The sequence below is a fragment of the Scyliorhinus torazame genome, chromosome 4 (genome assembly GCF_047496885.1).
Source record: "Scyliorhinus torazame isolate Kashiwa2021f chromosome 4, sScyTor2.1, whole genome shotgun sequence".
NCBI classification, from domain to species: domain Eukaryota; kingdom Metazoa; phylum Chordata; class Chondrichthyes; order Carcharhiniformes; family Scyliorhinidae; genus Scyliorhinus; species Scyliorhinus torazame.
This window is the reverse complement of record NC_092710.1, coordinates 130,308,547-130,332,690: the sequence shown is the minus strand read 5'-3', so window position 1 is coordinate 130,332,690 and position 24,144 is coordinate 130,308,547. Positions and strand designations below refer to the sequence as shown.

Sequence of the window (24,144 nt, the reverse complement as noted above, 5' to 3'; positions counted from 1 at the left end):
AACAAAAGACTGCACTGGGTCGCAGTTGAGGTTCTGAGTCGAGTCTCCTGCTGAGGGAGGGCGGCCAGGTGCAGTTGTGTCCCAGACAGCGACCTTCCGCCTCCAGACCCGGCAGCGATATCTTGGAACCCCTTCCTAGGTGGCGTGTACTGGCAACATATTTCCTCCATCACGGGAACGGCCTGAATAATGACGTGCAGCTCCTGTTTATAGATCTGAGGGGTCTTCGTAACTCCTTACAGGTATTGCCCTTCTTTTCCCGGGACCTGAGGAAAGTCTGCAGTGTAGTCGCTTCTTGCCTTAGTTTTCCCCCATCAAGAGTAGAGGCACAGATCCCTCTGCTCCTGCACCCCCTTCACAGTTGTGCCCTTAATTTTAGATTGTCTCTCCATGTCCTTCCGACCAAAATGAATCATTTCACATTTCTCCACATTGAACTTCATCTACCACCTGTCCACCCACTCCACCAATTTATCAATGTCCTTTTGAAGTTCTACACTATTATCCTCACTGTTCATAATGCTTCCAAGTTTCCTTTCAACTGCCAGTTTTGAAATTGGGCCTTGTACACCTTGATCTAGGGAACAGTTTCAAATCATTCCTGCTATTGTGCTTTCCTGAGAACAAACAAGGTTAGACACTGAGAATTGCTATCAAAGAGCTGCAACAATCCATCTCCATGGCAATGGATTGGGTTAAAATAACCAATTTAAGGTGAATTTGCCATTCAAGTAGATTTTGCTGCATATTGTGCACATGGCAGGTTGTAGATTAATGTATCAAGGCACTAGATAAATGTGAGTTGTTGGTATATTTAAATCTGAATTGAGCAGAGTGTTTTACTAGCAATTGGTGGATGACAGGTTAGAGCTAGCAACTGGAAAATCCATTCATAAATATTTTATGTTGCCCTTTCCTCTGGATTTAATTTATTGGTTCACCTTGTGTTTTTGTACCTGGTAATCTATTGCAGCTACACATCCAGTCACACATAGAATAGTCAACATCAGGGGTGGGATTCTCTGTTCCGGCAGCCGGCCAAGGTGGCCCTCCCACACCATCGGGAAACCCGCAGGCATGGGTGCGCTGCCGGCGAAGCAGATGATCCCGCCGACGGAGAATCCCACAGGAGGTGTTTTAGTAATGAGGGGCGGCATTCTCCGATAATGGGGCTAAGTGTTGACGCTGTCATAAACGCCGGACCGTTTTACGACGGCATCACCTGGCCCCTAGGAGCAGTGATCCTGCGCCGCACAGGGGGCCAGCATGGCACTGGAGCACTTCACGCAGCTCCAGCTGCCGATACGAGTGTCAGCGCGGGCGGCACGGATCCACGCATGCGAGCCACGGCTGGCGTAGGTCCGCGCAGGCGCGTGGGTTGCCTTCTCCACGCCGGCCCCCGGGCAAATTGGTGGAGTCCTACAGGGGCCCAGCGTGGAGGAACATTGCCCCCCCCCCCCCCCAGGGATTAGCCCGCCCGCCGATCGGTAGGCCCCGATCGCGGGCCTGGCCACTATGGAGGCCTCCCCCTCGAGTTGGATCCCCCCCCTACCCCACACCAGGACAGTCCCCGCAGCATGAACGCCGAGGTCCCACCGGGGAGGACCACATGTAACCCACGACGGCGGGACTCGGCTGAACTCGGTGGGGACTCTGCTCTTCGAGCGCGGAGAATCGCCGGGGGGGGGGGGCGCGTTGACCGGCCCCTGACCGCCGTCGCGGCGACCGTGCTGGCGCCATTGGCGCTGCTTCTCCGGTCGCCGGAGAATCAGCGTCGGACATGCGTCGCGGGATTTGGGCGCCCCCCGACGATTCTCTGACCTGCCGTGGGGTCAGAGAATCCCGCCCGAGATCTTAAAAGGCTGGAAAAATGCCAAAAGTATGGACTTGGGAATTATTCGCCTGTTAACCTGACACCGATTGTGGGAAAAATACCGTTGCCGATTCTAAAGGAAACACTTAACCTACATTTAGCAAGGTGTGATAAATTTCAGAGATATTGTATTATATGTATTTGGTGCAGTAAGGGTTATAAGCCTGGGCGAGTGTTTGTGCGACTGCTGCAGTAGTGTTTCTAAAAATCCTGGTTTGCAAGAGAGCTAGGCTCTTTGGAGCCAGAAGTAGGGCAGCACGGTAGCATTGTGGATAACACAAATGCTTCACAGCTCCAGGGTCCCAGGTTCGATTCCGGCTTGGGTCACTGTCTGTGCGGAGTCTGCACATCCTCCCCGTGTGTGCGTGGGTTTCCTCCGGGTGCTCCGGTTTCCTCCCACAGTCCAAAGATGTGCGGGTTAGGTGGATTGGCCATGCTAAATTGCCCATAGTGTCCAAAATTGCCCTTAGTGTAGGGTGGGGTTACTGGGTTATGGGGATAGGGTGGAGGTGTGGACCATGGGTAGGGTGCTCTTTCCAAGAGCCGGTGCAGACTCGATGGGCCGAATGGCCTCCTTCTGCACTGTAAATTCTATGATACTATGATACTATGATAAGTGAAGTTAAAGCATCATAAAAGTTTGGGCTGAGTACAAATTTGCATATTTGTTTGCAGCTGGGCACACTTGGATATGTCTCTGCTAGTTCTAACCAGCGCCCGGGATCAAATCCCCTCGCTGAGGAGACCTCAGTCTGGCGCCGTTTAGTACTGGTCTCTACAAATGGAGACCAGGCAGAATGGTAGTTGGGGGGGGGGGGGGGTCTCGCAGGCGATAGGAGGCCCCTGGGTGGTCAGAATCTTGGCAGGGATGTATCCTGGCACTGATGATTCCATCTGGGCACCTTGGCACTGCCAGCCTGGCACCCTGGCAGTGCTACCTGAGCAGCTTGGCAGTGCTACCTGGGTGCCTTCTTGGCACAGCCAGGGTGCCAGGCTGGCAGTGCTAAGGTGGCATTCTGCCCAGACCTGGGATCGAGCCGAGGGATGCTCTGCCCTTATGGGGTGCAGGAGACATGTTGGGGGATCGACAGATCGTGGTGCCATTCTCTTCCTGCACTGGTAAGCGGAGCTCCTCAGCACAGCATATGACGTTAGGTACACCCCACTGAGGCCTGAAAAAATAACAGAGTCCCGTTCGATAGCGGGGGTTGTTCAAGCGACAACGCCGGGAAGCACCCCACTAAACCAGCCCACAATAGGACTTTTTTTTCAGTTAAATCGCACTCGTAGGTGACTGTCTGTATGGAGTTTGCACTTTCTCCCCATGGGTTTCCTCCAGGTTCTCCAGTTTCCTCCCACAGTCCAAAGATGTGCAGGTTAAGTCGATCGGACATGATTACCCTTAGTGTGCAAAAGGTTAGGTGGGTTACAGGGATAGGGTGGAGGTGTGGGCCTAAGTAGGGTGCTTTTTCCAAGGGCCAGTGCAGACTCGATGGGCCAAATGGCCTACTTCTGCACTATAAATTCTATGATTCTATGATTTGAAAATGTAAACTTTTTTCCTAAACTGACAAACATTTGGCTAGTATTACAGCTATACTGCTAACTTGTTCAACATTTGAATACTTTCTGCATACTGAAACAGGACATCAAATGCAATTGTGCAAATGCAGAATTTTGGGAATTGAGCTATCATGGGATTCCCTCACAAACGTTTCAGCCCAGCAAAATTACAACCGCAGATTGAACCCTAATTCCTAGGTCATGTGTAACCATGGCATGGGTCAACTTCTGAAACAAAGGGTGCTTTTATTGCTGTGAAATAGATCAATAATCTTTTACCACCTGTGGTAACTGGGCCATATCTTCCAAGCTTTCCAGCATTGAATTTGGGGGGTAACGCAAGGTGCGCTGGAGAATATCTCTCAGAACCTCCCAGATAAGTGATTGCACAGCAGTTGCCCAGAAGTTCAAACTTCCTTTGGGCAATTGCCCTGTGCTGGGAACAATCCGAAAATGCAATTTAAATCACAAACTTTGGATGGTTCCCTCTGTGTTGCACAAATAGTTCCCCAGAAAAGCTTAGAAGGATACTTTTGTAAGGGCCACGAAGAATCCAGCACGAGTTTTAAGGATACAAAGTAATAACATTTATTTACTATAACATATATACATAACAGTAGCAGTAACTTCCCTTGCTACATACTCCTTCCTGCTGGTTCCTGAACTGGCCAGCCTTATTTATACTAGGAGTTTACTAGTGGTTTCTCCGCCCCCCTCATTGGGGAAGCTCATACTCCCACAGGATTGTGGGATAGTCATTAGTCCCCAGCCAATGGTAAGTAGGCAGGTTATAACATCCCTCCCCCCAAAGTCCAAGGAATCCACCGAAGACCCTGGCGAAGGAGGGCGTCGGACTCGTTTGGCCGCAGGCCGGACACCATTTGCACGCGGCACTGGATCAGGCGGCGTGTAACGAGACGGAGACCGGCGCTTCCGTGATGAACGGCGCAATGGTTGTACATCCACGGCCCGTGGACCCGAGGATTCCCCCTCTGATGCATCCTGTGTCTCCATCTCGGAGTCAGAGTCTGCTGCCTCCGTCTCTATCTCCATTCGGTCCCGTAACGACCTGCGCAGGCTTCGAGTGAGGCACCAGTGGAAGATTGTGAGGACTACCATCCCTTGTCTCAGGTCTCTGCGGCTGTAGAAATGAGCTCCGGGGGCAGGGAATCTTTTGAGGGGATAGTCTTCTGGACCGAACGTGGTCTACATGTTTTCGCTGGAAACGACCTTGGGCTTGCAGTTGGTAAGATATAGGGCCCGTTTGGCGAAAGATTACACCAGGAACCCATTGGGCACCACCAGCAAAATTCCGAACGAACACTGGGTCACCGGGCGCAAACTGCCAAATCGGCCGATGCCGAGAAAATCCCTGTTCCTGCCGTTCTTGTATGCGGCGTACTTTTGCGCCAATGTCCGGGAAAACCATACTAAGGCGGGTGCGAAGTCTCCAGCCCATTAGGAGTTCTGCGGGAGCTACCCCAGTCACTGCATGGGGGGTGGTCCTGTACGTAAACAAAAAGCGAGCCAGTCTCGTGTCCATTGATCCGGAAGACTGCTTCTTTTGGCCTCTTTTGAATGTCTGCACTGCGCGCTCTGCCAACCCATTTGAAGCCAGGTGGCAAGGGGCAGTGCGGATATGGCGGCTGCCGTTCACCTTCGTGAACCTCGCAAACTCCTCACTCGTGAATGGAGTGCCGTTATCCGTGACCAGCACCTCGGGAAGGCCATGCGTACTAAACGATAAACGCATCTTTTCAATTGTTGCGCAGGACGTTGTCCCCTGCATCTTATGCACCTCTAGCCATTTGGACTGGGCGTCAATTAGTAGAAGGAACATGGATCCTTGAAAAGGGCCTGCGGAATCTGCATGCAAGCGTGCCCAAGGCCGCCCTGGCCATTCCCAGTGATGTAGGGGCGCGGCCGGCGGAAGCTTCTGATGCTCCTGGCAAATGGAGCAGTTTTGGGCCACCTTCTCAATGTCGGTGTCGAGGCCTGGCCACCAGACATAACTCCGGGCCAACATTTTCATTTTGGTCACACCTGGATGCCCATTGTGCAAGTCTGTTAGTAGCAGCTCCTGGCCTTTTTCCGGGACAATCGCGTCCCCCACAAGAGGATGCCGTCTTCCACGCTGAATTCTGACAGCTTGGAGGAAAATGCCCGCAACTCGCCTGGGAGCTGTGTATGCTGCCCACCATACAGGACTATGTGCCGAACCTTTGACAGGACTGGCTCCGTCTGGGTCCACTCACGGATCTGCGATGCCGTGACAGGCAAGGTGTCCATAAAATTTAGGGTTGCAACCACCTCACCGGTCGTGGGAGTCGACATGGGGCCGGTCGATAAAGGCAATCGGCTCAGTGCGTCGGCATTTGCTATCTGCGTATCTGGTTTGTGCTCCAGAGAATACTCGTATGCAGCAAGCAACAAAGCCCAACGCTGGATCCGTGCAGAAGCAATGGGCGGTTTTGGCTTATCCTCTGTGAAAAGTCCCAGCAGGGGCTTATGATCAGTCACGATAGTGAAATGGCGGCCGTACACGTACTGGTGGAAGCGTTTCAGCGCAAAAACCACTGCCAGGCCCTCCTTCTCGATCTGCGCATACTTTTTCTCCGCTGCAGTCAATGTGCGGGAGGCGAAAGCTATCGGTCGCTCGGCCCCGTTCTCCATCTTGTGGGACAGGACGGCCCCAATACCATACGGGGATGCATCACATGTGACGAGCAAAGGCTTTCCAGGATCATAGTGGGTTAGTAACCCAGACAACGACAATTGTTGCTTTACCCGCCGGAAAGCGGTTTCTTGCGGCTGACCCCAAACCCAGGTGTGATTTTTCTTTAGCAGAAGGTGCAAAGGGGCCAGCGTAGTTGCCAGATTGGGGAGGAACTTCCCATAATAGTTTATGAGACCGAGAAAAGAACGAAGATGCGAAGTGTCAGTCGGGGCGGGGGCATGTTGAATTGCACGCAACTTCTCTGCGACGGGGTGCAGACCTTCGCGGTCCACCTGATAGCCTAGGTAGACTACTTCCTTTGCCTGAAATACGCACTTTGTGCGACGTAAATGGACTCCAGCCTCCGAAAGGCGTCTAAGAACAGCCTCCAGATTTTCCAAATGTTCCTGCTCCGACGTCCCTGTAATCAAAACGTCATCTAGGTAGACAGCCACATGTGGTAAACCTCTCAAAATGCCCTCCATAACACGTTGAAAAATTGCGCAGGCAGAGGATACTCCAAAGGGCAACCGTGTATATTCATACAGGCCCTGGTGTGTATTAATCATTACATATGGTCGGGAGGCAGGGTCCAGCTCTGCAGGTAGGCGTGACTCATATCTAATTTTGTGAACGAGAGTCCACCTGCAAGTTTTGCGTAGAGATCCTCTATGCGAGGCATTGGATATCGGTCGAGTCGGGAAACCGTATTCACTGTAAGTTTATAGTCGCCACACAAGCGAACTGTGGCATCTGGCTTCATTACAGGTACAATTGGTGCTGCCCAATCAGCAAAACGGACGGGCCTGATAATACCCAAACTCTCCAAACGAGTGAGCTCCCCTTCTACCTTCTCGAGCAAGGCGTAAGGCACTGGGCTCCTGGTTCAACTTGGATACGGGCTACGGCCCCTTTTATTTTCCCTAAACCAGGCTGGAATACATCTGGGTATCGTCCTAGCACCTCAGTCAACCCTTCAGAAACTGTTTGGAGGATGTGCTGCCATTGCAACCGCAAATGGCGCAACCAGTCCCGACCCAACAGGCTGGGCCCATGGCCGCGCACCACGATAAGTGGGAAACGCCCCTCCTGACATCCATAGACAACAGGGGTCATTGTAGTTCCTGCAATGTCCAGTGGTTCCCCCGTGTAGGTGGCCAACCTGGCCTGTGAGTCGGTTAATGTAAGGGTCTGTATACCCTGCTTGATGCGGTCGAATGTCCTCTGGGCGATCACGGAGACTGCTGCGCCAGTATCCAACTCCATCTCAAGTGGGTGGCCATTGACCCGTACTGGCACCTTAATGGGGGCCACACGGGGAGCTGCCACACAATGCAGCTGCAGGCAGTCGTCCTCCGTCTCCACGTCCTCAGGAGTAGTCGCCGCAGGTTCATCCACATGGAAGGTACGGCCTCTGGGCTGGTCCCAGTTACGGCCCCTGGGCTGGTCCCAGTTTCGGTCGGAACGACGGCTGCCCCCAGGACCGCCGTCCGCGACGGGGTCGGCGCCTACAAGTCTGACACGGACATGGCTCCTCATCCATTGGCTCTGGAGAAGGTTCCCTTCGGGGAGGAATGTCCGACGGCCACTGGCATCGGTCCGGACGTTGCCTCGCCCAAGGTACCGCAGGAGTGCGGGGGGACGTTTTCGGACGGAAGGGGTTGCGCCCCAAGGCATGCACTTCCATTCCCTGTAGCTCCTGTACTCCTCGCTCTGCGCTCTCTCGGGACAATACTATTTGAATGGCCTGTTGAAAAGTCAATGTTGGCTCCGCTAACAACTTTCTCTGGGTGGCCGCATTGTTAATACCGCAAACCAAACGGTCGCGTAATATTTCTGACAAGGTCTCACCATAGTCACAGTACTCCGCAATCCTGCGTAGCCTGGATAGAAAATCGGCAAGGGATTCTCCAGGGGTCCTCTCAGCGGTATTAAACCGGTAACGCTGGACAATCGTGGACGGGGTTGGGTTAAAATGTTGCTCCACTATATTCACAAGTTCATCAAACGTTTTGGTGTCCGGCGCAGCTGGGTACGTAAGGCTCCTAATCACCCCAAACGTACGTGGGCCGCAGGCGGTGAGCAATATGACCACCTGGCACTCGTTTTCGGTGATATTGTTTGCCCGGAAATAGTAACGCATCCATTGTGTGTACTGGATCCAGCTTTCCAGCGCAGCATCAAAAACATCCAAACGTCCGTACAGAGGCATGGTATAATAGAAAACAACTTCCAACCTGTATCCAACAAAAATCCAGGGAAGTGGCTTCAGCAGTGTAGACAGCTATTCACTTTAACCTACGTCGCTAGTTTTGTAAGAGCCACGAAGAATCCAGCACGAGTTTTAAGGATACAAAGTAATAACATTTATTTACTATAACATATATACATAACAGTAGCAGTAACTTCCCTTGCTACATACTCCTTCCTGCTGGTTCCTGAACTGGCCAGCTTTATTTATACTAGGAGTTTACTAGTGGTTTCTCCGCCCCCCCTCATTGGGGAAGCTCATACTCTCACAGGATTGTGGGATAGTCATTAGACCCCAGCCAATGGTAAGTAGGCAGGTTATAACAGATACAAACCACTTCTAACTTTTGGGTAACTGATGAGGTTCCCCAAACCCCTCCAAACAAGGCCTGGTCCACCAGGGCACTCCGCCCCACTGCCACCCCTGAACTCTGACCGCCCCTCCCCCCACAGTCAGAGTACTCCCCCCCCCCCCCCAACCAACTCCTCATGGGATCCTCCCTACCCTGCAGGCCAGTCCCAATTGGACTAACACCATCCCCCATCCACCCCGCCCCACCCTCCCGCCACCACCCCACTGGATTACACCCTCCTAACATGAAATCCAATCCAAGCAACATATACAACTTTGTTACTGAACTTCCATTGCCACTTTCAATGTCCCTTGCTTTTGAGGATTTTTCTCTCTTCAGTAAGCCTGCAGTTTTAGCTGACGATTCAACCAAGTCTCAGGATCCCATGGGCTGTGTTGAAATCTAATTAACAGCGTGCCTTTTTTGCCTGTCACTTCTGACATTGTGCTCCATTCATGGTCACCTGCATTACCTGTGAGGTCTGGCAACCATCAAATTCACCAAACGATTTTGAAGAGCCATTTCTATTTGCTCACCATTGCTGGCTGCTGCTCATAGGTATAGCTGCCTTAGTGAAGAAGCTGACTCGGATCAAAGGCTTTCTCGTCTGAACCAAGTTGACTTCCCATTCAATCTTCCTGGCCCTACCTTTTACCTCTAGGGACATTTAGACATAGCTGAGGCGAACTCAACCTGAACATGATGTGGTACGGAACCATTTCCTGGCCTTAATGAGGAGCTCTGGCTGTCTGACAACAAGCTGCCTGAATAAAGTGGTGTATGAAGTCCCCTAGCCTCTTCCACCCACTCCCCTGCCCCCAAGGCCTTTCCGCAAATCCTTAATTGGAATCTAATTTCACCTGAAGCAGGCTTCTGGGATAGCCAAATCTTAAGGATGGGATACATTACTTCAAAAAAGGGAAGAATGGGGGATGACCTAATGGAGATTGTCATGGTTTTATAATCATATAATGGACACCAGTCATTCATCAAGGATTGCATAAACACGTTGTGGGTTCATTTATTGAGATGAGGCACGCAAAAACGTTTATACAAAGGTAGAAAACGTGAGGTCTTCAACAGGAGAGCTGTGTGTGCTGTGTTCTGCTCAGAGGCCAAAGTGAAACTCGAGTGATGGCATGCTGTTTAAAAACATATTACAACTGAGACCTTGAATATTATGAATGGACTGAAACAGTAGTTATTGAGAAAACTTTTCTACTTATGGAGAGCCATCAATATAAGGGGGGGGATTCTCCATCCCGCCACACCAGATTTCACGAGCCGGCCAACGGGGTTTCCCACTGTGAGCAGCCCCACGCTGTCGGGAAATCCCCGGGCTGCAGGCGAAACAAAGAATCCCAACAGCGGAGAATCCAGCCTAAGATAGTCGTCAGTAAATTCAATAAGCAATTCAGGAGAAATAGAGTGGCAACAATGTGGAACTTGCTACCACAAGAAGTCATCGAGGCAGATTGCATTGGTGTGATAGTAAGATTAAGTGAAATAAGTACTTGAGGGAAAAAGGAATAGAATGATATTTTGATGGGGTGTTATGAAGTCGGAGAGGAGGCAGCTCTTCTCAAGCATAAACACTGGCATGGACTAGTTGGTGCCTGGTTTTCTATCACTCTTCATTTCTTTGCTTTCCTGGGTGACAACCAAATGACTCCCCAAAATAATGCTATTCACCTGATCGGTTCAGGTGGGAAAAAGGCAGGCGCCAGCCAGCATTGCAGCTAACAGTGCTGGGTTGACAAGCCTGTACTTTATCATTAAATCCTGGCCTTGTGCCTGGAATGTTGAATATATTTTCTTAAATCTGCATCTGACCTTAAGCTGACTCTATATTTTCTCCCTCAACAAGAGGGAGAAAATTTGTACTGTCACCTCTCCTGTTTCAGCTCATTCCCTGCTCAAACCCTCATCAGTTGCCTTTTCTGCCCTTTACGCTGAATATCCCAATGCTCTGCTGCCTGGCCTCCCGTCTTGCATTCTCCCTAAACTTGAGGTCATCCAAAACACGCTGCCTGGAACCTAACGCATAGCATAGCAGGTCCCATTCATTCATCAACCTTGTGATTGTTGACCAACGCTGACTTCCAGTCCAGCAACATCTCAATTTCATCCTTATTTTCAAATTCGTTCCTGTTTCTCTAATCTCCCAATTTCCTCCCTAAATCTCTCTGTCAACAACTCTCTGTCTCCCTTCACGGCATCCCTGAAAATCAAACTCTTACCAACCATTTGGTTATCTGGCTCAACATTTCTTTAACTGCCTTAGTGACAAATGCTGTTTGATAATGTTCTAGTGATATGCCATGGGGCATTTTACTTCATTAAAGGTGCTACATAAATGAACTTTCTGGTACACAGTTTGGTTTTATTGCTTGCAACAGGTATATTACAACAGGTATATTATGGAGACATTAGGATACCTGGTGTGGAAATTCTATGCAAATAAAGTTAAAACTAATGATATTTTAATCAAAAAATGAATATGATTAAAATGATTTATAAGTAGGAGTGAGGTTAAAGTGGGTTATTTAAACACTGTGCTGTGCACAAAGTATTGGTGCCGAAAGGGTGCTTGGGAAGTTGGAGTGTGATTTCTTCAGTTAATGTGCGTGTCATTTCTAGGTAGGCATAATTAACGAAAATTCAGTGATGAATTAAGTGTAAAACTGTAACATTTGATCAAACAAGAATTGAAAGATTTGTAATGGAGAAGAAAGCAGTGGTCTGTTTATTATGCTCATACTTTACAGAATGTTCCAAATGCCAGCTGTACTATTGATCGATTATAAACCACAGCAGAGCAGGCAGTAGTAGTGAAAAGAAGACATCTTCTGGATGTGCTACCATTTATACAGCGTGAAACAGCATCTTTGTGTTCCAGAATTAATGCTTGCATCAGGGTAACCTTGTCGTTTCTGCCTGATCTTGACATCAATTTGGAAAGTGCATGGTACAAAGTCTTTAAAATGTAACTAATGCAACACATGGAGAGAAAGGCAACATATCTCAAATGTTCTGCTAATGGGCAATCTCAACTTCAGCATAATATCTCTTGGCCTCAGGGGAAAAAGAAGAAAGGTATAATGCATTAAAGCAATGTGCTCAATTAATGTTGTCATTGCATGATTTCTAATTGACAGTTTTCAGTTATAGCTTGGCCATGTATAAAAAACACAAAATCGTTTCTAATTGAATTCGACTGACCAATAATTTGATTGGAGTTTCAAAGTAATGCTTTGAGGAACAGAAAAGGATTACAACAGAATACATTGGAACAGGAGAGGGTCGGGCTCGTGGCTTAGCAACAAGGTGCAAGAGAATTTATGAGTCCAGAGTTAACAGAGTCAAGAGATCAATATGATTCACAAGTGCCTTGTGTGAACGCATGTTCCCCAAAAATAGCATCCCTGGTTTTTGCAATTATATAACCCACCAGACTGAGTTTTCAAAATTTTAAATGCATTCTGTTCTTAAAATTGATGCTAGCTGTTAGGAAGTTTTCATTACGTTGCATTTTGTTTTGTTTTAAGTTGACCTGGGCGAGGCAGATGGACTTCTTACATAATAATATATAAAAGCAAATTACTGCGGATGCTCGAATCTGAAACTGAGGAGAAAATGCTGGAAAATCTCAGCAAGTCTGGCAGCAGCTGTAGGGAGAGAAAAGAGCTAACCGTTCGAGTTCAGATGAGTCAGCTTTGGCAAAGGGTCTGTCTGTTATTCACCCTGGGGTAACATGGACTGCAACAGGATGCAGATGAACAGTAAAGCTTACACCAAACATAGGCATTGGTTCAATACGATTTATTGAACTTCTGTAACAATGCACACAGCTGGCTGTGGGTTGACACCCTGCTACTCTAAGTGTACTAACTCTAACTTACTAGACCAGGTCAGCTCTGATCCACGTGTAGAAGGTGCTGACTAATATATACACCCTGACTGTCACTACAGTTGTCACCAGTGGAAAGAGGCGGAGTGCTGATGCCTCGTGTGTTTTATAGTTGGAAGCCCCCCTCTGGTGTTCTGTCTGGTGATTGGTTGTGCTCTTTCCTGTATGTTGATTGGCTAACCTGGGTGTCTGTCACTGCCTGTTTTTACCTCATGATGTGCATGGGTGCATATTATGACATCCCTCCTTTTTTAAAAAAAATTGTCGGTTGCTTAGAGCATATACGACATATTTACAGATGACTATTTACAGCAAATGGCGAGCGAATGCATAGGTACATGTAAGGTGTCTAGCGTGCGGATAAAGAACAATATGTTCAATGGAAATATTTATAAGTCCAATCTCTGGGGCTGGAGTCGGATCCTTGTCGACCGCCTGAGAGGTGGAGGTGGGGACGACGGCGCCTTGACAGGCGGGATTGCAGCCAGATTGGTGGCCTTGTGGAGCGAGGTGTCTGGAAAAGGCAGAACGAAATCAGGGAACGTGAGATCCGGTGGTGGGCAGGCAAGTTTGCGTAGTGCCCTTCTGTTGCGCCTGACAATGGATCCATCAGCCATGCGAACCACGAACGACCTGGGAGCAGCCTGTCGAACAACAACAGTTGGAGCTGACCAGCCTCCACCTGGCAACTTGATGCAAACAGCATCTTCCGGAGAGAGCACAGGCAAATCAGTAGCATGAGCATCGTATGTCAGCTTCTGCCGGTTCCTGAGTTGCTGCATCTTTTGCAGCACTGGGAGGTGATCCAGGTCAGGTAAATGAATGGCCGGAACAGTTGTCCACGTCACGTTTGTGGGCAGCACGGTATCATTGTGGATAGCACAATTGCTTCACAGCTCCAGGATCCCAGGTTCGATTCCGGCTTGGGTCACTGTCTGTGGGGAGTCTGCACATCCTCCCCATGTGTGAGTGGGTTTCCTCCGGGTTCTCCGGTTTCCTCCCACAGTCCAAAGATGTGCAGGTTAGGCGGATTGGCCATGATAAATTGCCCTTAGTGTCCAAAATTGCCCTTAGTGTTGGGTGGGGTTACTGGGTTATGGGGATAGGGTGGAGGTGTCGACCTTGGGTAGGGTGCTCTTTCAAAGAGCCGGTGCAGACTCGATGGGCCGAATGGCCTCCTTCTGCACTGTAAATTCTATGATAATCTATGATTCATAAGGAGTTGTGCCGGAGACATACCGGTGGACAGAGGGGTTGCCCTGTATGCCAGGAGCGCAACGTTAAAGTCAGAAGCTGAGACTGCAGCCTTGCAGAGCAGTTGCTTCATGATATGGACCCCTTTTTCAACCTCCCCGTTAGATTGCGGGTAATGCGGGCTCGAGGTAATGCGGTGCTTGAACTGGTATAGCTTTGCAAAGTTAGACCACTCTTGGCTGGAGAAGCAGGGACCGTTGTCGCTCATGACCGTGAGCGGAATACCATGCCTGACAAATTATTCCTTGCAGGCCTTGATGACAGACCTTGATGTGAGGTCGGACAGTTTCACCACTTCGGGGTAACTCGAGAAGTAGTCAATTATAAGCACGTAGTCACGCCCATTGGCGTAAAAAAGGTTGATTCCCACCTTAGACCACGGAGAGGTCACAATCTCGTGTTGCTGGAGTGTTTCTTTGCGCTGAGCAAGCTGGAAACGCTGGCAAGTCGCACAATTGAGGACCATGTTGATGCCAGGCCAATAGACAGCCTGCCGGGCCCTGCGCCTGCATTTCTCGATACCGAGGTTTCCCTCGTGGATCTGTTTGAGCACGAAGCTTTGGAGGCTGCGAGGAATAACAATACAATCCAGCTTGAGGAGGATCCCCTCGACATTATCCTTGACATTAAGGAACTGGGGGCATTGCCCTTTTTGCCAACCATTTGCAAGGTGATGTATGACCCCCTGCAGAAGAGGGTGCTTGGCAGTCTCTTCTCGAATGTTGACGACTCGTTCGGTTGAGACCGGGAGGTTGCTGGCACACAGTTGCACCTGTGCCTCAATCTGGCTGATGAAGTCACCCTGTTCACAGGGCGAGGTGATGGTGCAAGACAGGGCATCCGCAATGATTAGCTCCTTGCCCGGTGTGTAAACCAATTCGAAATCATACCTGCGGAGTCGAAGGAGAATGCGCTGAAGCCTGGGCGTCATGTCATTCAAGTCCTTGTGAATGATATGGACTAGGGGTCTGTGGTCAGTCTCTACTGTGAAGGTTGGTAGACCGTAGACGTAATCATGGAACTTTACAATACCGGTGAGGAGGCCCAGGCACTCTTTCTCTATCTGAGCATACCTCTGTTCAGTGGGAGTCATGGCCCTGGACGCGTAGGCACTGGAGCCCAGGACGACGAGTCATCCTTCTGGAGGAGCACTGCACCAGTGCCATCCTGGCTGGCGTCCGTGGAGATTTTTGTCTCCCGCTCTGGCTCAAAAAACGCTCGTACCGGAGCAGTGGTGAGCTTTGCCTTTAACCCGAGCCACTCTGTTTGATGTGTGGGTAGCCACTGGAAGGCAGTGGACTTCTTCACCAGATGCCTGAGAGCCGTGATGTGTGATGCGAGGTTGGGAATGAACTTTCCCAAGAAGTTAACCATACCCAGGAAGTGGAATACTGCCTTTTTGTATTCCGGGGTCTTCATGGTGTTGATGGTCTTTACTTTGTCCGAGTCCGGTTGCACGCCCTGTGGGATATTTGATCACCCAAAAACTTGATTGATGACATGCCAAAGAAGCATTTTGCCTTGTTCAAATTGAGGCCGTTGGCATGTATGCATCTAAAGACTTGTTGGCGACGAGATATGTGTTCCTCTGGGGTCGTGGATCATATAATGATATCATCAATATAAACCCCACACCTTCAATGCCCTCCAGCATCTGTTCCATGATCCTGTGAAAGATTTCAGAGGCTGAAACAATACCAAATGGCATGTGATTGTAAGAGTACCTTCTGAGAGGTGTATTAAACGTGCAGAGCTTCCTGCTGGACTCGTCCAGTTGGATCTGCCAGAAGCCACGCGATGCATCTAGCTTCGTGAAGGATTTGGCATGTGCCATCTCACTGGTTAGCTCCTCGCACTTCGGGATCGGGTAGTGTTCCCGCATTATGTTTTGGTTACGATCTTTGGGATCTATACATATGCGCAGTTCTCCAGAGGGCTTCTTCACACAGACCAGCGAGCTGAGCCAGTCAGTTGGTTCCGTCACTTTAGAGATTATACCCTGGTCTTGGAGCTCCTGCAGCTTCGCCTTTAAACGTTCCTTCAGAGGAGCCGGCACCCGCCGTGGTGCATGGATCACAGGCGTGGCATCAGGCCTGAATAAGATTTTGTAGCGGTATGGCAGCGTGCCCATCCCACTGAACACAGCCGGGTATTGTGACAGGATTTCGTCAATGTCAGCCTGAAGATTCACATTGGCAGAGGACATGGCATGTACGTGCTGGACGAGATTGAGTAGTTTGCATGCATGGGCACCAAGCAGGGAAGCCTTGTCAGGCTTGACGATTTCGAATCGCAGTGTGGCATTGATGGTCTTGTTGGAGACATGCAGGTGACAAGACCCTAACACAGTAATGGCATTGCCATTATAATCAAGCAGCTGGCAGGCCGGCGAAAGAATTTCTGGTTGCCATTGGATGCGAGCAAGATCTGCTTGAGACATGAGATTGGCTGAAGCACCAGTGTCCAGCTTGAACCGGATGTTGCATTGGTTGACTTGTACGACAGCACGCCATTCGTCCGCAGAATCCATATTGAGGATGGGTAGGCGTGTTGCTGAATTTGAGGAGGCCTTGTCATACGTGGTAATAATGCCCACACGATATGGGGTCTCCATGCAGTCGTCCTCGGGATCTGTGGTGTTACCAGGTTCCGAATCCAGCAGCTCTTGCTGCACACTTCGAACACGTTTGCGTTGGAACTGGGATCGCTGGCCCACGATCGGAGGTGCAGACCTGCACAAGGCTGCACAATGGCCAGGCTTCCCACAATTTAAACATCGCCTGCCTCTTGCAGGGCATTGCCGCTTTAAGTGGACGGTGCCGCAGTTCGGGCACATCATTGACGTCGTAACGTTCCGTGCATCGTCGTACATGCGCAGTGCGGTCAGCCGCCGCTTGCACCTGTGCAGTGTGGTCTTCGGCCACTTTGTTCTCCCGTCCGTGGTGCACATGCGTGGGACCCCGGGAAAAGCACGTGAAATGGCCGCCTTCATCGATGCTAAGGCGCCGCATTCTGGCGATGGCCTGTACACTCTGCCTCGTGGAAGGCAAGTTGGTCCTGTTCTGACGATTTAAGGCGGGAGTAGCGACTTTTCGCCTGTTCATGCACTTTACACATCTCGATGGCTACTGGCGGGGTCATGCTTTTTATTTTTAGGAGCTGCTCCCGCAGTGCGTCGGAGTGGACCCCAAACACGATCTGATCCCTGATGAAGGAATCAGCGGTGCCACCGTAGTTGCAGGATTGCGCTAATATGCGGAGATGAGTTAGATAGGATTGGAAAGGCTCATCCTTACCCTGAAGGCGTTGCTGGAAGACATAGCGCTCAAAGCTCTCGTTTATTTCGACTTCACAGTGACTGTCGAATTTGGCTAACACGGTCTGAAACTTGGTCTTGTCCCCACCGACGGCAAAAGTGAGCGAATTGAAGATTTGGATGGCCTGGTCCCCCGCAGTCAATAGGAGCAGCGTACTTTTTCTGGAATCGGACGCATCCTCGAGGCCCGAGGCCTCAATGTATAGACTGAATTTCTGCTTGAAGACCTTCCAGTTGGCGCCGAGATTTCCAGACATCTGTAGCTGTGGAGGGGCCTGGATCTTCTCCATGCCGCTGGAAGGCACTTGCTGGTCGTCACTGAATTATTCGAGGTAAATTACTTAGATGAAGTAGACGCCTGGTATCATGTCGTGTTATTCACCATGGGGTAACACGGACTGCAACAGGATGCAGATGAACTGTAAAGCTTACACCAAACATAGGCGTTGGTTCAATACGATTTATTGAACTTCTGTAACAATTACCACAGCTGGCTGTGGGTTGACACTCTACTACTCTACGTGTACTAACTAACTTACTACACCAGGCTAGCTCTGATCCACATGTAGAAGGTGCTGACTGATATATACACTCTGACTGTCACTACAGTTGTCACCAGTGGAAAGAGGCGGAGTGCTGATGCCTTGTGTGTTTTATAGTTGGAAGCCCCCCTCTGGTGTTCTGACTGGTGATTGGTTGTGTTCTTTCCTGTATGTTGATTGGCTAACCTGGGTGTCTGTCACTGCCTGTTTTTACCTCATGATGTGCATGGGTGCATATTATGACAGGGTCGTTCGTTCTTTTCTCTCCCTACAGATGCTGCCAGACCTGCTGAGATTTTCCAGCATTTTCTCTTTGGACACCTTACATGCCTGGCTTCTTTTCTTGCAGGAGGAAAGCTGATCATCATGTTAAACATGTGTTTTAGGGCAGCACGGTGGCGCAGTGGTAGCCCTGCAGTCTCACGGCACCGAGTTCCCAGGTTCGATCCTGGCTCTGGGTCACTGTCCGTGTGGAGTTTGTACATTCTCACCGTGTTTGCGTGAGTTTTGCCCCCACAACCCAAAGATGTGCAAGCTAGGTGGATTGAACACGCTAAATTTCCCCTTAATTGGAAAAATGAATTTGGTACTCTAAAATTATTTTAAAAAAACAAAAAAGAACATGTGTTTTGATTTCAAGTTGTTATGAAGAATTAATCTCTTTCCTCAGTTTGCTTTTTAATGAAATAAAGTTGTGTTCAGTTGTTTTGAAGTTGATAAGATGGTTAAGAAAACATATAGTGGTTTACTTTTGTTTCTAATTAGAAGAGATGTTGCATAAAAGCAAAGAGATTTGTACTCGAACGTTACAGGTTTTTGTGATGCTGACCGAGTAGAAAGGGGAACGTTGTTCCCTGTGATGAGTGGATCAATGACTTAAGATCACAAATATTCAAAATCATTGGCCAAACATCTAGATGGCTGGTTTCTTATCACTCAGTTTAGCTGGCATCTGACGCTGAAACTACAAAGGGGGTGGAAGTTGATTCCATGAATAATTAGAAAAGAGAGTTCAGCAGGAACTTGAGGATGAGGAACATGGAGGAATATGGACAAAAAGCAGGAATGCAGAACCAAAATCATGACTGCTCTTTCTATGAGCCAGTAAAGGCACAACTGATTGGTTTACCACCTCTTGTGCTGTACTTTTCTTTGATTCTAAATAAATAAACATTTCAACAAAATGATGGGATCCATTGCCAGTAATTCCTGTGTCAGATGGGAACTCAAGAATCGGGGGCAGGATTCTCTAATCCCGCGGCAGAGTGTCCACGCATTTTACGACGGCGTGAACGGGCCAACCCGATGACTAATTCGGGCCCGCAAAAGGGTCCAGCACGGCACTGGAGCGGTTCACGCCTCTCCAGCTGCTGACCCCGGCGCGAACTGGACACCATGGGATCCGCGCATGCGCAGTGGCACTGGCACCAACCCGCACATGCGCAGTGGCTTCCTTCAACGCGGCAGCCCGACGCAACATGGCGCAGGACTACAGCGGCCGGCGTGGAGGAAAGGATGCCCCCAGCCAGAGAGGCCGGCCCACCAATCGGTGGGCCCCGATCGCGGGCAAGGCCACATTGGAGGCCCCCCCCCCCGGGGTCGGACCCCCCTCCCCCCCCACAGGCCATCCCCTGACCCTTCCACGCCAAGGTCCCGTCGGCTGAGAGCAAGTGTGGGCGGCGCCGGCAGGACTTGCCGTTTTTACGACCGAGAATCTGCAGAGAATCACGTGCCGGTGTCAGGGCAGCGTGGCGCAATTCGCGCCGGTTGCAGGGATTCTCCAGCCCGGCCCCAGGCTGAGAGAATCCCAGCCCATATGTGCAGGAAATGCTTCCAGTTACTCAAACTTAGACTCAGGAGCCGCCATTTTTCGATTAATACCACTTAAGGGCCTCAGTCTCACGTGCTGATATTGTACCAGTGCCGAGGTGGAGAGATTTTTGCATGTCATGACATCGCAAGTCCCCATCAGTTTCTGAGGGCTCAATGAGGTTTCTCCTTGCCGAACACCTGCTGTATTGGCAATGACCATCACTCCCCACACCGCTGCTGGCACTGATGATCTGTCAGCCTTTGGCCTTTGGCCTAGGGCAGCACGGTAGCATTGTGGATAGCGCAATTGCTTCACAGCTCCAGGGTCCCAGGTTCGATTCCGGCTAGGGTCACTGTCTGTGCGGAGTCTGCACATCCTCCCCATGTGTGCATGGGTTTCCTCCGGGTGCTCCGGTTTCCTCCCACAGTCCAAAGATGTGCAGGTTAGGTGGATTGGCCATGATAAATTGCCCTTAGTGTCCAAAATTTCCCTTAGTATTGGGTGGGGTTACTGGGTTATGGGGATAGGGTGGAGGTGTTGACCTTGGGTAGGGTGCTCTTTCCAAGAGCCAGTGCAGACTCGATGGGCCGAATGGCCTCCTTCTGCACTGTAAATTCTATGATCTATGATTTGATTGACCACCAGCTTTTGGAGACGGGGCATCTGTTGTGTTGGCCTCGAGAATCCCAGCGTAAGTTTAAGCCACATCAGGGTTTTTGGAAATCACAAAATTGTGACAGTTTTGTTACACAGAAGGAGGTAATTGGCAGCCCATAGTGTCTGCACCAGCTCTCTGAACTCAGCTAGTTCCACTCTCCTGCCTTCTCCCCATAACCCTGGCATTCTTTCTTTTTTCCAAATAATAGTCTAATTCCCTTTTGAACGCTTCAACTGAACCTGCCTCTCAGGGAGAGCATTCCAGACTTAACCATTCACTGCGTGAAATGGTTTTCCCTCATATCAAAGAATCACAGAATTGTTAAGGTGCAGAAGGAGGCCATTCAGCCCATCATGTCTGCACCAGCTCCCTGAATGAGCATTCTGGCTTTGTGCCATTCACCTGCCATTTCCGTGTAACCCTGCTTGTATCATAGGCTCACTTTACTAAATATTTTAAAACTGTATTCTCTCATTCTCAATCTTTTCACGTGCAGGAACAGTTTCTCCCGATCTACTCTGCCTAGATTCCTCACGATTTTGAACACCTCTATTAAGCGTCCTCTCAATTATTTTCTCTAAAGAATACAGTCCTAGGTGGATTGGCCATGATAAATTGCCCTTAGTGTCCAAAATTGCCCTTAGTGTTGGGTGGAGGTGTTGACCTTGGGTAGGGTGCTCTTTCCAAGATCCTGTGCAGACTCAGTGGGCCGATTGGCCGCCTTCTGCACTGTAAATTCTATGATAATCTATGATTAATCTAGGACAAAGGTTCGGCACAACATCGTGGGCCGAAGGGCCTGTTCTGTGCTGTATTTTTCTATGTTCTATCTCAAATCCATCTTCATAACTGAAGTTTTGCATCCCAGAAACCATTCTCTCCAATGGCTTTACATCCTTCCGAAAGTGCAGCACCCAGACCTGGATGCAATACTTGAGACTGAATTAATGACTTATACAAGTTCAACATAACCTCCAATAGATAACCAGTTGTCTAGAAAGTACTGTCAGTGGTAACTGCTTGGGTCCATTTTTCGGAACTTTAGCAGAAGCTTGTGTCACTGCGGTTCATCTGTGAGGCTAAGAGCTCCAAGAACAACACAATTATAGATGTGGTCATCCCACACTTTAAGAGTATGTAGGGAATGGGTGACTATCAGACTGTCAAAAAAAATAACAAGCATGTAGCGTAGGATTCCACTGAGCACACTCCACTCTCCTGGTGCATAAGGTAAGGCTTTATATTCTTGGGCTATTGGGACGAGTTCTTGAGAACAGATTGGACAGATTGTACCTGAACAGAGCTCCGAATGAGTTCCTTGTGGGGAATTTTTCTAGCACTGTTGAGGGGGTTTTAAACTGACTTTGTAGGGGCATGGGAACCAGGAGATATCAGTGAGGAATGCCAAGGTACACAGAATATTGGGAAAGATATATAACACTGAAGTTGGGAATAGTAAGTTAATAGGTGGAATCGAAGTAAAGGAGAAAGTAATAAACATCTAAATCATGATTACTGTGCATGTATGTGAATGCACAGAATGTGCTTAATAAGATTAGTTAGTGTCAGATGCAGATTTCCATGTGGAAATATGATGTTCTGGCAATAACAGAGACCTGGAGCAAAGAAGGGCAGTACTGGGTGTTTACTATTCTAGGATACAAGGTGTTCAGGAAACATAGGGAAGGAAAGAAAAGAGATAGGGTGGAATTAGTGATTAAGGATGCATTGCAGTGCTAGAGAAAGAGCATGATGCAGAAGGGTCAAGGACAAAATCTGGCTACATCAAAGGAACAAAAAAGGTACAATTACATTGCTCGGTGGTCTACAGTAGGAAGGATATTGAGGGACAAATTTGCAAAGAAATTATTGAGATGCAAGATAGAGTAGTGATGATGGGGGACACTAATTATCTGAATATAGACTGGGATAGTAATAGTGTAAAGGTCAGAGAGGGGCGGGAGTTCCTAGAGCGTGTTCAGGAAAACTTTCTCTGGCTGTAAGTTTCTAGTCCAACGAGGAAAGAGGCACTGCTAAACCTGGCTCTTGGGAATGAGGTGGACCAAGTGAATCAAGTGTAGGTAGGGGAACATTTAGGGGACAGTGATCATTGTATCATAAGGTTTAGTCTGACAATAGAAAAGGACAAAGAACAGTCCAGAGTAAGAAAAATTAACTCGAGGAAAACCAATTTCAGTAGGATAAGTACAGATCTGGGCCAAAAAAATTGGAGTTAAAGGTTCGCAGGAAAAATTGTAGCTGATCATTGGGCTGCCTTCAAATAAGAGATGATTTGCACGCAGTCACGGTAAATTCCCTTGAATGGGAAAGGGTAGGGCCATCAAATCCAAAGCTCACTGGATGGCAATGGAGATAGAAAACTAAGACAAAGAAGAACAAATGTGCACATGTCAGATAGAAACTACAACCAAGAACCAGGCTGCATGTAGGAGGTTCAATGGGGAACACAGAGGGAGGGCGAGTGGTAAAGAAGCAAAGTGGGAGTATGAAGAGAGACTGGCAGCTAACATGAAAGGGAACATAACATAAATTACCATGGTGTGGTTGTCATTGGCTCTCCAGTCGGCTATTACATCCAACTCACTTTTAGGGCACCAGGAAGGGATGATGGTTTCAAAGACACAATCTGTTTGGTCAGTATTAATGAATAAAAGAGCAGCTATTAAGCTGCAGATATTCCTATCTGGGTTGTAGGGCAGCAAATAGAGGGAAGAGAATAGAGAAGCAAATTTGTTGAAGAACTGTAGAAATTTGCAAGAAATTCAGAATAGGGATAAGTGGGAACTTCAATTATCCAAATGTAGACTTGAAATGTAACAATACAGGGCAGAGGAGAATGAATTCCTAAAATGTGTACAAGAGAGTTTTCTTGATCACTATGTTTCCAGACCAATGAGAAAGAGAGCAGTTCTGGATCTAGTTTGAGGAAATGAAATGGGACAGGTGTAACATTTTCTGTGGGAGACCATTTGTGGAACAGTGATCATAATGTCATGAGGTTTAGACTATTTATGGGAAAGGACAAGTGTTGAACTGGAGGAGAGATAATTCCAGAGAGTGAAAAGGGATCTCACCAAGGTGGGTAGGAATTAGATTGTCAGGTATAACAGTAAATGTTTAATGGGTGGCCTTTAATGAGGAGATTGTTCAGGTATAGACTAACACATCCCATGAGTGGAAAAGATGGGACATCTAAAGCTTGAGCTTAAAGAGAAAATGCTGGAAAATCTCAGCAGGTCTGGCAGCATCTGTAGGGAGAGAAAAGAGCTAACGTTTCGAGTCCAGATAACCCTTTGTCAAAGCTCATCTGGACTCGAAACGTTAGCTCTTTTCTCTCCCTACAGATGCTACCAGACCTGCTGAGATTTTCCAGCATTTTCGCTTTTGGTTTCAGATTCCAGCATCCGCAGTAATTTGCTTTCATCCAGTTTTTAAAGCTTGAGCTTGCTGGATGACGAAAGAAATGGAGATTAAGATGAAGTGTAATAATATATGATATCATATCAGCCAAGCTCAATACAAAAAGTCTGAAGGGAGAACTAAAAAAGGAAATATGAGGGAGTATATGAGAATCGATCATCAAGTAAAATAAAAGGGATACCAAACTTTGTTGATAACCATATAAATAGTAGAAGGTAATTGGTTGAAAGATCAGGCCAATTATAGATCAAAATGAAGATAATATAGTGGAGAGGTTGGGCATGACTGAATTATAAAATTAGTACTTTGATTCCCATTTCACTAAGGAAGAGGATTCTGCCAAGTAAAGAGGCAAATAGTAGAGAAATTGAATTGGATAAAAACTGATAGAGAGGAGATATTATGATGTTTGGGCATGCTCAAAGTAAGAATCCCATCCACCTGGGAACCTTGGC

The 24,144-nt window shown here is 48.6% G+C and overlaps 1 protein-coding gene across 1 annotated transcript in view; it reads left to right on the top strand.

The window, feature by feature from the left end:
- Positions 1-24,144, top strand: part of LOC140410474 (CUB and sushi domain-containing protein 1-like) — a 3,392,839-nt gene that overhangs the window by 428,663 nt on the left and 2,940,032 nt on the right. The window lies entirely within an intron of this gene.